We start from the raw sequence: 13889 nt of genomic DNA, 5'->3' as shown, positions 1-13889 counted from the left end.
AATACCTCGAGAAGAGAGGAATCTTTTGCCCAAACGAAAATAAAGAATTACCCTAATGGATATCAGACGACACATACGACTAAAATTGAATTCCACGACAGTATTCAAGACAAATTAATTTACGTCGCACCAACACAGATAGGTTTTATGGCGACGATGGGGTAGGAAAGAGCTAGGAGTGGGAAGAAAGCGGCCGTTGCCTTAATTACGGTACAGCCCCAGCATTTTTCCTGGTGTGAAAGTGGGAAAACCATCTTCAGGGCTGCCGGCAGTGGGATTCACACCTGTCTCCCGAATGCAAGCTCACAGCTGCGCGACCCTAACCGCAATGCCAACCCGCTCAGTACGACAGTATTCATATTCTAGTTTTAACGTTGTTACGATTTCAGCTCATGAATAATATTGCTTTGTCCGATTAGACCACGTGTGTTTTGATTTTAAGAATGTTCATAGTTACGAACGAGCAGTGGAATTCCCAGATGCGTGGATTTCATTGTTAAAATTACGAGCTCGTTCATTGTTGACGTAATCACTATTAAATCGATCTTTATTGACATTAAGATGTTGTTACTGTATTAATCCAATTTGTTTTTGAAAGGCACCGAAGCACATTCGCTTTTCCATAGTTCAGCATAATGATTTATACACAGGAAGTTTGTCTATTTTAATTATTTGCATGTTACTGTATTTTTATGCAAAGTATTTACAGTTTTAAAAATGGGCTTTATTACTACAAAACATGCAAATGACAAAAATAGTTTTAATGATTTTTTCCTCCTCCTCCTTCTCATCATCATCATCATCACCATCCGTTCACGTATACCTAGTGGCCTGTTACTATCCTATAAAGCATTCCCTTCCTAATGTTTCATTGGATGACCGATTGATTTTGTTCCTTTAGCGTAATACTGTGCTTCAGGGTTTTAAATGGAAAATCTTCCTGTATCCTTTCTTCAAACACAATTTTTCCACCTTTTTCGATGGGCAAGCACTATATATACAGTATACATAGATAGCACTGCTGATTTAATTTTGAATCCTTTCAATACGGTTTCATGAAACATGTCCTCCCCTGTAGTTAGTCTACCCTTCTTGCACCTATACAGCGTTCCACCTCTCGGAACTTTGTGTAGCCGTGATAAATTTAGTTTTCTGGGTGGGGATCCCCTTTTTAATGGATTGTTAAGATGGCTCTAATTGTGGCCAATCAGCGGACGGCCAGCACCCAGCCGACTAAAAATGTGCAACTCGTCTTTTTTCAGTGAGTGCCATCTCTACGTGTGAGATTGGACAAGTAAAGGTCACGTGTGCTGGCTAGTGGCAAGGTAAGAGCATATTAAACATATTGTGAAGACATATGTTCGGGACTCATCTCCTGGTTAAACACATTCGTAATGTAGGAATCATGCAATTGCTTGGGTAGGCATTATTCCCGCCATTCTGAGGATAACTGGGCAAGTGTAGGTTCGCCTTATGCGATTCTTCCATGCGGGGCGAAATAAATACTGTATCACTAGGATTTTCGAGTCATTTACCTTCCATGTCCTCCTCTCTTATTGCGACTAGATATTTTCTATACTTCTTCCCTTGTTAACCGTTTAGGATTTTTAGCTAACTTTCCCTTGGTTGTAGCGTAGTTTTGCTTAATTCCTGTTCAAACTGGGCAAACTTGCAATTGTAGATTGTTATGTTTTCTCTGCCGTATGGAAATCTTGTGTGACCCTGAATTCCTAGCCTTTTGCTATTTTCGGTCTTTTCCTAAACACTTCTTTCTTCTTTAGAGTTTATGTTCCCTATGGGCGCTTACATAGTGTGAGTTTAGCTCTTGTATGTGGTGAGCAAATCCCAAATAGAGTTTATTTTCTGGAAGTTCTTTTGTAATTCTCTGTTGGGCGTAACTGAGTAATACTCGAACTTCCCTTGCGGTACGTGTATGTATCATTACTTCTTAACTAACATAGCAAAATGGAGCCTGAAAGCCCACTCTGTACGAACTCTCTTATTGCATTATTGTTATCTTGTCATCAAATTTTTTGAGACTGGTTCTCTAATCTTTTAATTTTGTTCTATTGTTTGTTAAACTGATTGCTGAGCCCACTTTATATACAGTGACTCGCATAATTATTCGGACAGACATGATTTATTATAGTTTCCTTTGCATTAGTGCTTTCAGTAATAATAAAGCACTCATATAAATTAGATACAAGTTTCTGTATGGAATAATAAAGCTAAACATCCATCATTATTCTAATGAACACGTTCAATGAAAATATAATCATTAAAAACAAAATCAAAATAAAAACCAATATTGCACAAAATTATTCGAACACTTGCCGTTTTACTTATGGTCCTAAAGGTTCAGTATCTGGTGGGCTTTCCTTTCATTTTAATTACTTCCCTTAGTCGACTTGGCATGCTCTCCACTAATTTCCGGATGTAATCGGGAGATATCTTATGCCACTCTTCTTGAAGTCTATTTTTCAGTTATTCTCTATATTTGATTGTTGTTTTCCTTATTTCTTTATCCAGTTTGTCCCAAAGATTCTCAATCCCATTCAAGTCTGGTGATTGAGGGGGAGGATGAAGCACCCTTTGCGCAATTAAACAGTAATCACATCCTTACATTCCAGGCCATATGGTTTGGGTCGTTATCTTGATAAAACTTAAAATGTTCACCAATCCCCATCTTTTCGGCACTCTTTTTCATATTGTCCCTCAGTATTTTAAGGCATTGAAAATGGTCCATTTTACCCTCAATAAAAACCAATTCACCAACTCCATTCGCCGACATGCGAACTATTACCTGTCCACCACCATGCTTCACAGTTGCTTTCAGATTTTTCTCGTGAAGCTCAGTATTAGGACGCCGCCAAACTGTTATCCTCCCATCAGATTGAAATATGTTAAATTTACTCTCATCAGCAAATATAACGTCATTCCACCACTCATTGTCTTCAACATGCTATTTGGCAAACAGCATTCTCTTTCTTCGACATACTCGATTTATGAAGGGCTTCCTTCTTGCAATATGGGCGTGAAAGTTACCTCTTCTGAGCACTCTCCGTATTGTTTAGGGATGCACTTTCTTTCCGGTGTCTGCAGCAATCTCCGTAGCGAGTTTTGGAGCACTTAACTTGGGTGCCTTTTTAATTTTTCGGATGATATAACACTCTTCCCTCACAGAAAAAAGTTCTTGGACGTCCCGTATGTGGTAGATGTCAATCCTATCTTCCTCCCGGAATCTTGTGATAATATCAGAGACTGTACTTTTCTTCATTTGTAACATATCAGCAATTTTACGACAACTTTTACATTTAGCATGGTGAAAAGTTACTAGCTGCCGCTGTTCGATTGTGCTCTCTCTTCCTCTGCGGCCCATTTTCACCTACGTTGTACATAGCACTCTAACACACTGAATGTTTGTGTTCACACTGTCCGTGGCTCTTTTACACACGACCTCTGCACGGCAACTGAATTTGTCCGAATAATTTTGTTGAAGCACGTTAACTGCGTTCTGAAGTTCCGTGGTCACTGGTTCTCTCCTGTTTTCTAAAAGTACTCATTTGAACGTCGTGTTGAATCTGTCAAACTGGGTTCTGTCAGAGGTTTTGTCCCGGTAGCGACGATATCATCCAGGAGTGCAATTTAAGAGCCTACACGGGTGATTCGAGAGAAATGTTCAGTACTACACCGAGGAGCCTTTAGTGGGTAGCTAGGCTGTTTTGTTCAGGCAAGTTTGGGGGGGGAGGGGAGCCATGATTAACATGAACACCGGTATGTGAAATGAGGAACAACTATAAATGAAAACATTCGTATATAATAACAATATTCACAAACAAACAGAAAAAACAGAACAATAACAAAGCTTGTTTCTCAAATACATTTTTGAACGAGTCTTATGCGCGGAGTTTTCAATAATATTCACAAATTAACAGAAACATATAACTTGATTCGTAAATACAGTAAATGTTATGAAGGAATGTTTTATGTGCGATGTTATAAAAAAATAATCACAAGCAAAACAAAAAATAGAACTTGCTTCATAAATACATTTTCCTTTTTCTTAATAAATATCCTATTACCGTACTGTAAATTATGTATTTCATGATACGAAATGTGAAAATATGTATCGCGTGAACAGTCTCCATTGGGAAATTTAGTTCAGTTCTCTGAAGGAATGCCCTCTTTCTAATCGCATTATATAAAACCATCTACCGTCTTCTCCAGATTTAACGCATTTGCAGCCTCCGAAGACTACGAGAGAATTTCTTGCGATGGGGGGATGGCACTCTGCCCCCCTAAGATCATTGGGGGGGGGGGGTCAGTAAACGCCTTGCACTCCCTCCCTAAGTCGGCGTCACTGGTTTTGTGTCATTTCATTAACATGGAATTTATATCTGTATGTTTACTTGTTCTCTAGTTGTAACAACTTATTCTCCTTTATGAAATCCTATACGCTAAATAAATAAATAAATAGCATACGACACACTGCAATTATTTTATTAAGCTCAGCTTCAGTAAATTAGTCATGTTTTATATTCAGACAATATTCTTCTTCATCTCTGCACATCAACTCTCTGGAGAACTCCTTTTGTTTGTTTGTCTGCAGAACAATACCGTAAAGTGTGAAGAAGTAGAATTTTATTGCTGGAGTTCTCGCTTCACCTCTCTTCATTTCCCCTACTTACACGTTAATTGTCTGCGAGCACGATGGCGTTCATTGAGATGTATTCCGTTCATTTTCTGTCACAAGCGTATCAGTAGACCTATTTAATTTCCCGCTACGATTCAGTCTTTTAGTTCAGCGCCACCCAACTGGTGGTACGCGTACTCCTGAGGGTACAGGGATACGCGAAAAATAACAGCCATGGCGGAAAAGGACGAAGGCTACAAATTAATTCCGCAAAAATTAGAGGAAGTTCTGATTTAATTAAAAGCATCTTATTACCTTCTGGATAGATGTCACGAACACGTCGGCGAGAAGACACTTGAGTAACTAATGCCATTTACTAAACATTTTCTAGTTGTGTTCCGGGAAAAAATAATTAATTTCAGAAATCATCAATTGTATTTCAGATTAATAACATTATTGATTTATGAAAATCAACTGACTAATATGAAATACAATTGATAATTTCTGAAAAAACAACTGACTAATATGAAATACAAAATATATTTCTGAAATACATCTGGAAAAGGTGGAGTACTGAACTAGTGGAGAGAGCCTTTTCTTCTTACAGCTTTATAAACCGCTGCGACCTTAATCTAGTCCGGATTTAAGACTGCACCTGTCATTTTTGAGTCTGACTGCAAGAAACTAAGTGCACCGAAGCAAGCTTAACGATCTCATTAACGACAATGTCCACGTTGCATAGTGATCTGTGTAACAATTATTACAGAATTTAAGATAACACAAATAAAAAAAACATTATTATTGAAGAGTTTATTAAATGATTGTTAATATTTAACATGAAGTTATACTTTTTTCTGTCTTAAGGATATTGTCAAATTAAATCTTTGCTTTTTGCATTTACTACCTCATTTCTTCTTACGTTAAGATAGGAACAAAAATATCAGTATGTAAAAAAACACAGTTATTAATTAAAAAGCAAAGGGTAAAATTCATAGAAATAGGTTTAAAAGGATACGAACAAAGCAAAGTCATCTCCGTACAGGCCATGAAGGCCCTTGGAGGGGTGGAAGGTAAAGGCTTCCACTATCCGTAACCTCGGCACTTGATGGGGTAGAGGGGTTAGCTCTACGCCCGGCCGCCTTTGCCCCCAGGAATTAACCTGGTACTCATTTTTGGTGTAGGCTGAGTGAACCTCAGGGCCATATGCACCTCCGGAAGTGGAAGTCTCAGTTCTTAAATTTTACGACTTCCTGACGGGGATTCGAACCCACGTCCTTCCAGACGAGCCGAGCACGCCTTTACCGCCTCGGCCAGGCAGCAACCTTAAAAGGATACGCAAGTATGAAAAGTTTGAGAAGCACTGATTATGTTCTCCACCATTCACTGCTGTGTGTGATCTGCACTCAAAGGTTTAATCTCATCATGTGAAGTTTCGCAGGGCAAAACAAAGAAGGATGTATTTATCTGTTTCCTCTCCTATTTTATTCTAATTCAGGTTTATAATGTTCCACTGTTTTATGTATAATATTTAACTATACAATTAAGTGGAAGTCAAAATATAGCAATGTGTAAAGGTAGGTATAAAAATGAAAACAAACACGGATTAATGAGGTACTTCCAGTGACCCCAGAAACTTAACGCATGGTACCAGAATGATACTATCAAGATCCCTTGAAAACAGAAAAATCCCAAAATTCATAGAATACTATAGCTTCTGGGTTTAAAAATGAGGCTCAGAAGCTAAAAAAAAAAGAAAAAGATAGGCAAGCGTAACTACCTTTTCCACCCACAGAAATGTCCAAAAGAAGAAATTCATGAACTTAGAAACTGAACAAGTAAGTTATATTGACACTCAAATAAATCTATAAAGAAATAGTTTACGCGCACCGGTACATAACTTACGTTAGTGTATTTCGACCTTAGATTTGAAGAATGCTTATTTAGTTTATTAATATTATTATGTAACAGGGTGAGTTCCATCGATAACAAGCATTTATCGATGATTTTTTCTTAAAACTCATTATTGTTTTTATTTAATTTAATTTTATGTGGCTATTTCTAGCCGAGTGCAGTCCTTGTAAGGCAGACCCTCCGATGAGGGTGGGCGGCATCTGCCATGTGTAGGTAACTGCGTGTTATTGTGGTGGAGGATAGTGTTATGTGTGGTATGTGAGTTGCAGGAATGTTGGGGACAGCACAAACACCCAGCCCCCGGGCCATTGGAATTAACCAATGAAGCTTAAAATCCCCGACCCGGCCGGGAATCGAACCCGGGACCCTCTGAACCGAAGGCCAGTACGCTGACCATTCAGCCAATGAGTCGGACACTCATTATTGTGATGTGTATACATGACTAAGCGTACGGATACCGTTGGCTTGCTGAAACAAAATACCAAGGTACAGTACCTACCTCGGCATAGAATAAACTAGCGTCTAGCGCTTGACATCAGAACGTGACGGGTCGCTGAATTTCACCGCCAGTTCCTAACCTCTCCCCATCTAGACGTTTTTTCTATGGCCCTAAGAGACGGTTGTTTCTGGGTGTCCTACCAGGAGGCGATGATTCAGTATCTTCCAATAGAAAGGCCATAGCAACTCAGAGTTGCCGTTGGTTGAGTGCGACCTAGTGTTATCGTTCAGGAATACGACACCTGTTTACAGCAACAAGGTCGTTTCCTACGACTTCTTCCGGTACTTACTGTAGGTGTCCTTTAGTCGTAGAAATCGACTTACACTGGGTAACTGGACTACCGTTGACTGTTACTTTGTGTTCGCACTCATAAGAAAGCTTACCATGTCATTTTCTTTCTAAGCTGCTACCTTCCTGTACTTCTCCAAATGGAAAGCTTCCTCTCCTTTCTGTCTTTTTCAAAAATAAGTTTCGGCCTTGCTACAAATGACTAAAACTTTACTTACCTGTGAATTGTAGTTTAGGTCTACATAGTACTACCTCATTCCTAATCATGCCTGATTACGGCAGTCATAGGTTTTTGTGGTTTCCGTGTAACCTCATAACTTTTGGTGGTCCTGTTTGAAGAACCAACCATCCTGCGGGCTGAAAACTTATCAGACATGACTCCTGAATTTGTACACCCACATCTCAATAATCGCCAAAAATACGGATGATTCCCTAGATTAAGTTTCTCCAAAGCCCAAAATGTTATCAGTAGTGTATGTAACTAAAATGTATTACCGGTGTACTATTTTTATTTTAAATTATGAAACGACACAATATAGTTCAAGGTATTTATATTTCATGCCTTACGATATCTGGCTTGTCATGTCCTCAATGAATACTTAACGAATACTTGGGAAAATATGTACTTATTTCATCGTACTTACAACTACAAGAAAATGTATGAGGTACGCCCGACAGCTTTCTGCCATGATGAAGAGTACAGATCTCTTGGAGTTAGAATCATCAGACACATTCCATTACATGTGAAGTTGTATGGACCAGGTCTTAGAACAGTGTTCAGTGCCGCAGCAGTACTACCCAGAAAGATCTCGCAGCTATTTCTCTGGCATGTGTTGAGAAACAATAGTGATTACGTCATGAAGTGTCGACACGACACACGTTCCAACCTCTCTGATTATATCGTACGCTATTATTGTGTTATTAATGAATTGAAAGGAAAAAATCCTGTCGAGGAATGGTGAGAAATAATTCGTTGTGTTGGCTGCCCTTGTAGCAGAAGGCGGGAGCGACCGTTACGACGTGCTGTGGCATTGAGTGAACGCGCGCCTGCGGTCACCGGCAGAGTGGTCGGCCCGAACCGAACGGTTAGTTAAGCTGCAGCCTTGCTTGTGGATGTGCGTGTGCGTGAGTGTGCTGTTTATATCGTGGGTGTGATATCAGTGCATGACAAGGATACCTCAGTTTGGATACATACACGGCAGCAGGTGAGTACAGCACAACAGCCACGTAGCGGTGTGAAGAGCGCATCGTCTGAGCAGGTACCTCTCCTGGGTTATTACACCTTGTAACTCGTGAGGAATACGTGAACACGTATCCATGACAACGCTGTTCGTTACTCTCTGTCCAGAGGCAGAACAGAAATCGATCAAGTCAGATATGTCTACGTTTCATTCACATACTCCTTTCATTCATTTATTCGAAGATGTTTTCACATACTGTACTACAGAATAAAAGTCATTCATAAAATGACGGCAGTTTTGATTGGGCTGAAGGAGAGGTCGGTGGTTTTTCAAAGGACTTCCAAAAATATAAAACATCACAAATATATGCACACTATCAACATATTTAGGTGACACTTCGATATTCGATGAATCTCTTCATGATGTCATATTTATAGCTGAACGTTTTCTGTTTTTTAGGCAGAAAATAATAATCTGTTCTATAGAAGACACATTAATTATTTACAGATTTTTCCCGGATAAATAACTAAAACTAATGGTATGCTGTTTTTATGTTATAATTCTAATTTCTGTCGCAAAATTGTGCACATGAAGTGTTGAAGAATATATTTAGTATTAAAAAGTTCGATCGTGTTATTATATTATACTTATAAATGCGCTTTTATTCAATATCGAATACGGCATTTGTCTTGTAAAGTTTAACTAAAAGGTAAATTCTGTACACTTCTAAATCTTACAGTGTCTAAAACAGAGACTGAGATTGTGCTTTTTTTAAACAAGTCGTGGCCATGGAGAATTATCTTCAATCCATGCATAATTCATTTATCCTGCTGCTTATTCATTAGCTTAAGAAATGACTTTAGATCAACAGATTCACGCCCGTAGTCCAAATTTGACGAAACACTTCATTATCTCACCCATTCTTTAACCATATTCACTAACATGAAATGATTATTTCGGCCCCGAGGCATGATTAACGTTTTAGTGATTTTTTTTCTCCCTCCGAAACGGTACTTTATACCTTTGATCGTTTTGAATTTACTTTGAGTGTGATTTTGTGGAATGCTGTGGGTATTTCGATACTGAAATTCGATGCTGTATCTATAAGTATTATTTTTATATCTAGATGGAAGGACAACTATCTCACGATGTTGACACAGCTGTACGAGATGTTAATGCCTAGCTGGTGGAATCTTGTTCGCTCCACCTGGCGACGGGACTGGACCAGTTACCAAGGCTCGGAAGAATGCGAGCCTGCAGGGGGGCGGTGCCCTTTCGATAATGCTAATCATAACATCATCGATATTTTCACTAGTTGCGACATCGATTGCTCGACCCTAACGTCCTCTCAAAGGCTGAATCGAAACATTGTGCAGCAGAAATTATAAGCAGTAACAAGAATTGTAGAAGTAGCAGTAGTGATGATGATGCTTGTTGTTTAAATGGACCTAACGTCTAGGTCATCGGCCCAGTAGTAGTAGTAAATGTCGTTTGGAATTCTTGGACGATGAAGCGATGAGGTTATATTTTGGAATGAATTTTAAGAGTTTTAAATGAACCTCAAACTCATTTCTTCAATATCATATTATTTAATATCTACATGATATACGTTTCCATTTTGTCTGTGGCTTATCTCTTCTGTACGAGTAAGTGGGCTATGTAAATTATGGATACTAGATTTCAAGTTCACTTATAACCTGGATAAGATTTACGACGTGGTTTTATGTCAGTTGCCACCAGAATTGGATTTCTTTATGAATTACAATGTTTAGAACACTTAATACACATTTTATTCTCCATGCTTTTCCAGATGTATTAGATATTTGTTCATATTTAAGAAACATTCGTGTATTTGTACATTTTTAAATACTTCATTGCATTTATATGGTCGATTTTGTTATGATTTTGAAATTGTAATTTAAAAAATAATTTACCAAGGTCAGCGTTTCAAATTCGGCTCTGTTGTGCACAGTCCTGTGGGAAGCTTTCGGGGAGGCATACTATTTGACTTCATATTGACTGCTAGTCGTTTCTCTCTTATATGACACATTTTATCCACTGCTTTGTAAACAAGTAGTTTTTAAATGTAATTTTCAGTACAGTAGTAACTGTATGAAGGCATTGTTCCAGTGATTTTAATATTGGATCTAATTCTGTTGTGTTTGATTTATGCGGGGTGTTAACGCAGTGGCTCAGCTGCTGGCCTTCCACTCAGACAGTCGAAGGTCGAATCCGATGACTGTGCGCCAGTTTTCACGTGAAAGATATTGTGACGTCACGATATTACCCCTAAAATTGATGGCGAACAGCTGATGATCCTCCATGTGCCTGGCCGGTCATGTTTATATGGTGTATGTCGATCAACAGTCGCACCCTCAACTGACAGAGCCCAGGCTATGGAAATTTCTTTAACTGTATTTAGATAATTAAGAGGGCAAATCGCATATACCTCTAATCTTCATTTAAAAGAAGACCTAGTAATTTTTAGTATAAAAAGTCATAGTCCTGTTTATAAATCTCGAAATTCACAAAGAGGATAGACCTAGCACACATCACTATTCGAATGGAAATGAACTTACTCTATAGAGAATAATTTGATCAGTCCCATTCTCTGAACTTTGTTGTTTCTGTACGAGAATGATAATGTCAAATGTAAATACTACTGAAAGAAGATTGTACTTGCAAGAAATTTAGAGAACTTTCACAAAGAAGGATTCTCTGAATTCCACAGTGATTGTGCGAGATGTGAAGGAAGAAAACCCGACAGGAAAAAGCATATGCTATTTTGAACTTTCTTCATTATGCATTGGTTCTCACTAAGATCAGTGTCAAATTCGGAAAATGAATTTTTCCATATTTTTTGTAAAATGCCACAGGTTTGCCTTCTAATTGACTTACAATTATTTATGACCTCTGCATAGGCCATGCATGGCTGTCAATTCAATGTTTTATATAATTACCTATAAAAATATAAAACCTCTACGCCTTCATTAGTTACTTCACATGCTTTACGGAGCCACCTTTATCTACGGGTTCAAATACTTCATGTAAGATTTTCTTTAATACGCCATCAGCGCGAAGTTTGATATTGTATGGAAAGGTTTTCCACTTTTTATTGATGAAGTTATAACCTACTGTTGGTAGTTAGTGGATGGTCGAGTAAAACTATGATGATGACGATGCTTGTTTAAAGGGGCCTAACATCGAGGTCATCGGCCCCGAGTAAAACTAAGAGAAGCATAGAGTTTTATGTGGACTGTTTGTAATCATAAGCCATATGACCTACAGTGTTACGTAGATGTTATTTTCTCTGCCAATAATACCCCATACACTCACCAGTATTCCAATCAGAGTGTCCTTGTTGAGGGAACGTACAGTAATCAACATTTTCTCGAAGTAACCTCACATATGTCAGTGAAACTTGGGTGAATTGTATATTAGCATATCCTAATTTTAATGGTAATTATCATTTTGCCGCAAAGTCAACGATAGGGTTATACTTAATTGCTATATCGAGCGAGATGGCCGTGCGGCGAGGGTCGCGCAACTGCGAGCTTGCATTCGGAGGATAGTGGGTTCGAACCCTACTTTCGGCAGTCCTGAAGACGATTTTCCGTGGTTTACCGTTTACGCACCAGGCAAATGCCTAGAGCTGTACCTTAACCCGCGAGTGGTCGCTATATGAAATTTTCTCTCACATTATTTTGTATTATGAGTTTACTTCTCAATAATGCAAGGGAGGTGATTGTTCCCTCTTCTGGCTGAGTTTATAAATGTCGTGAGTAAGGGGATTCACATTTGAAGGGTAAGCATCCCCTGCTCTAGTTGAAAGAAATATTCGTACAAGTTAGTGTGACCTGTGTGAGAGGTTCTCTCATCGCGCGACCAGTGGCGTTGGTGTTATGTTGAAGTCGAGAGGGAAACTTTCTCCTGTTGTAGGCGTTAGTATTTGACTTAGGCCGCGCGCGATACGTTCTCCATTTGCAGTTACTGATAAATGAGTCTTCTAAAATTATGAGTTGAGGAAGAATGGCGGATAATAGGCGCTGTTACAAACTCCAACTAACTCAAATGTTACAGAGAAGACCTATGATACTCTAGTCTTGCATTTGTATTGCGACTGTCGGGAAGTGCTATATTAATAACAATGTTATTCGTTCTAGGTTCCAATAACTATTTTTTTCCGTTTTTTCGCAGATGCCGAGGTGCCGGAATATTGTCCCACAGGATTTCTTTTGCATTCCAGTAAATCTACGGCTGACGTATCTGAGCACCTTCAAATACTACCGAACTGAGCCACGATCGAACCTGCCAACATGGGCTCAGAGATTCAGCGCCTTCACCGTCTGAGCCATTCAGCCCGGCACTCTTGTGAATATTGCGTACTGACATGTGACTGAACTAATGGCTAATTTCCATTAAGTAGTAATTTGTTTCTGCATAGTGGCTAATCATTTTTAAAAAATCTAAAATGTATAACGCAGACTTTGCGTCCCATTTCAGTAATTCATTTCACTCTTACGCCCCACAAAATTGCGGAAGATATATTTATTTTAAATTAAGTTTAATGTGAGAGAAAGTCTCACGTGCGACCACTCGCGGGTTAATTTAAGGCCACGGCTGCTTCCTTCCCACTCTTAGCCCTTTCCTATTTCATCGTCACCATAAGACCTATCTGTGCCGGTGTGACGTAAAGCAAATCGTAGAAATGAATTGTTGAGAGATAGCCGGGAGGCTTGGAGCTGCAGGTTGATGTACTGTGGGATGACCCCGCGTATGAGATTTTACCAACAGGAACGGAATTTCACTCCTCACAAGCCTATTTTATAACATGTACAGTATATGAATATAGCAAAGCAAAGTCATCTCCGTACAGGCCATGAAGGTCCTTGGAGGGGTGGAAGGTAAAGGCTTCCACTATCCGTAACCTCGGCACTTGATGGGGTGGAGTGGTTAGCTCTACTCCCGGCCGCCTTTGCCCCCAGGAATTAACCTGGTACTCATTTCTGGTGTAGGTTGAGTGAACCTCAGGGCCATGTGCACCTCCGGAAGTGGAAATCTCGTTTCTTAAATTTTACGACTTCCTGACGGGGATTCGAACCCACGTCCTTCCGGGCGGACCGAGCAAGTATATGAATATACCGTAATGAAATATTAGGGTTTCAGTACTTTGTATACTGTAGTTTATAATGGATGCTCAAATGTTTCGCTGCATGAAATGTTGGTTATCTACATTATATATAAATGTGCAAGCAATTAATGTAGGTGATATTAACGCAAACGTGAAAACTGGCGGATTCCTATCCAGAATCACTCATTTTGTCTCGCTGTGAACAGCCCCTGTAACAAAGGCAGGCGTGCACCCCACCAAGTTTCA

The 13889-nt window shown here is 39.2% G+C and overlaps 1 protein-coding gene across 1 annotated transcript in view; it reads left to right on the top strand.

The window, feature by feature from the left end:
• The first annotated feature begins 8403 nt into the window (after window positions 1–8403).
• LOC136857952 (uncharacterized) overlaps window positions 8404–13889 on the top strand; it is a 355007-nt gene continuing 349521 nt past the window's right edge. The window contains exon 1 of the mRNA XM_067137083.2: window positions 8404–8536. The gene's annotated coding sequence lies outside the window, so the exon portion shown is untranslated. The remainder of the gene's footprint in view (window positions 8537–13889) is intronic.

Source organism: Anabrus simplex, chromosome 1 (genome assembly GCF_040414725.1).
Source record: "Anabrus simplex isolate iqAnaSimp1 chromosome 1, ASM4041472v1, whole genome shotgun sequence".
Taxonomy (NCBI): domain Eukaryota; kingdom Metazoa; phylum Arthropoda; class Insecta; order Orthoptera; family Tettigoniidae; genus Anabrus; species Anabrus simplex.
The sequence above is the reverse complement of the archived record's forward strand: the minus strand, read 5'-3'. Positions and strand labels throughout refer to the sequence as shown.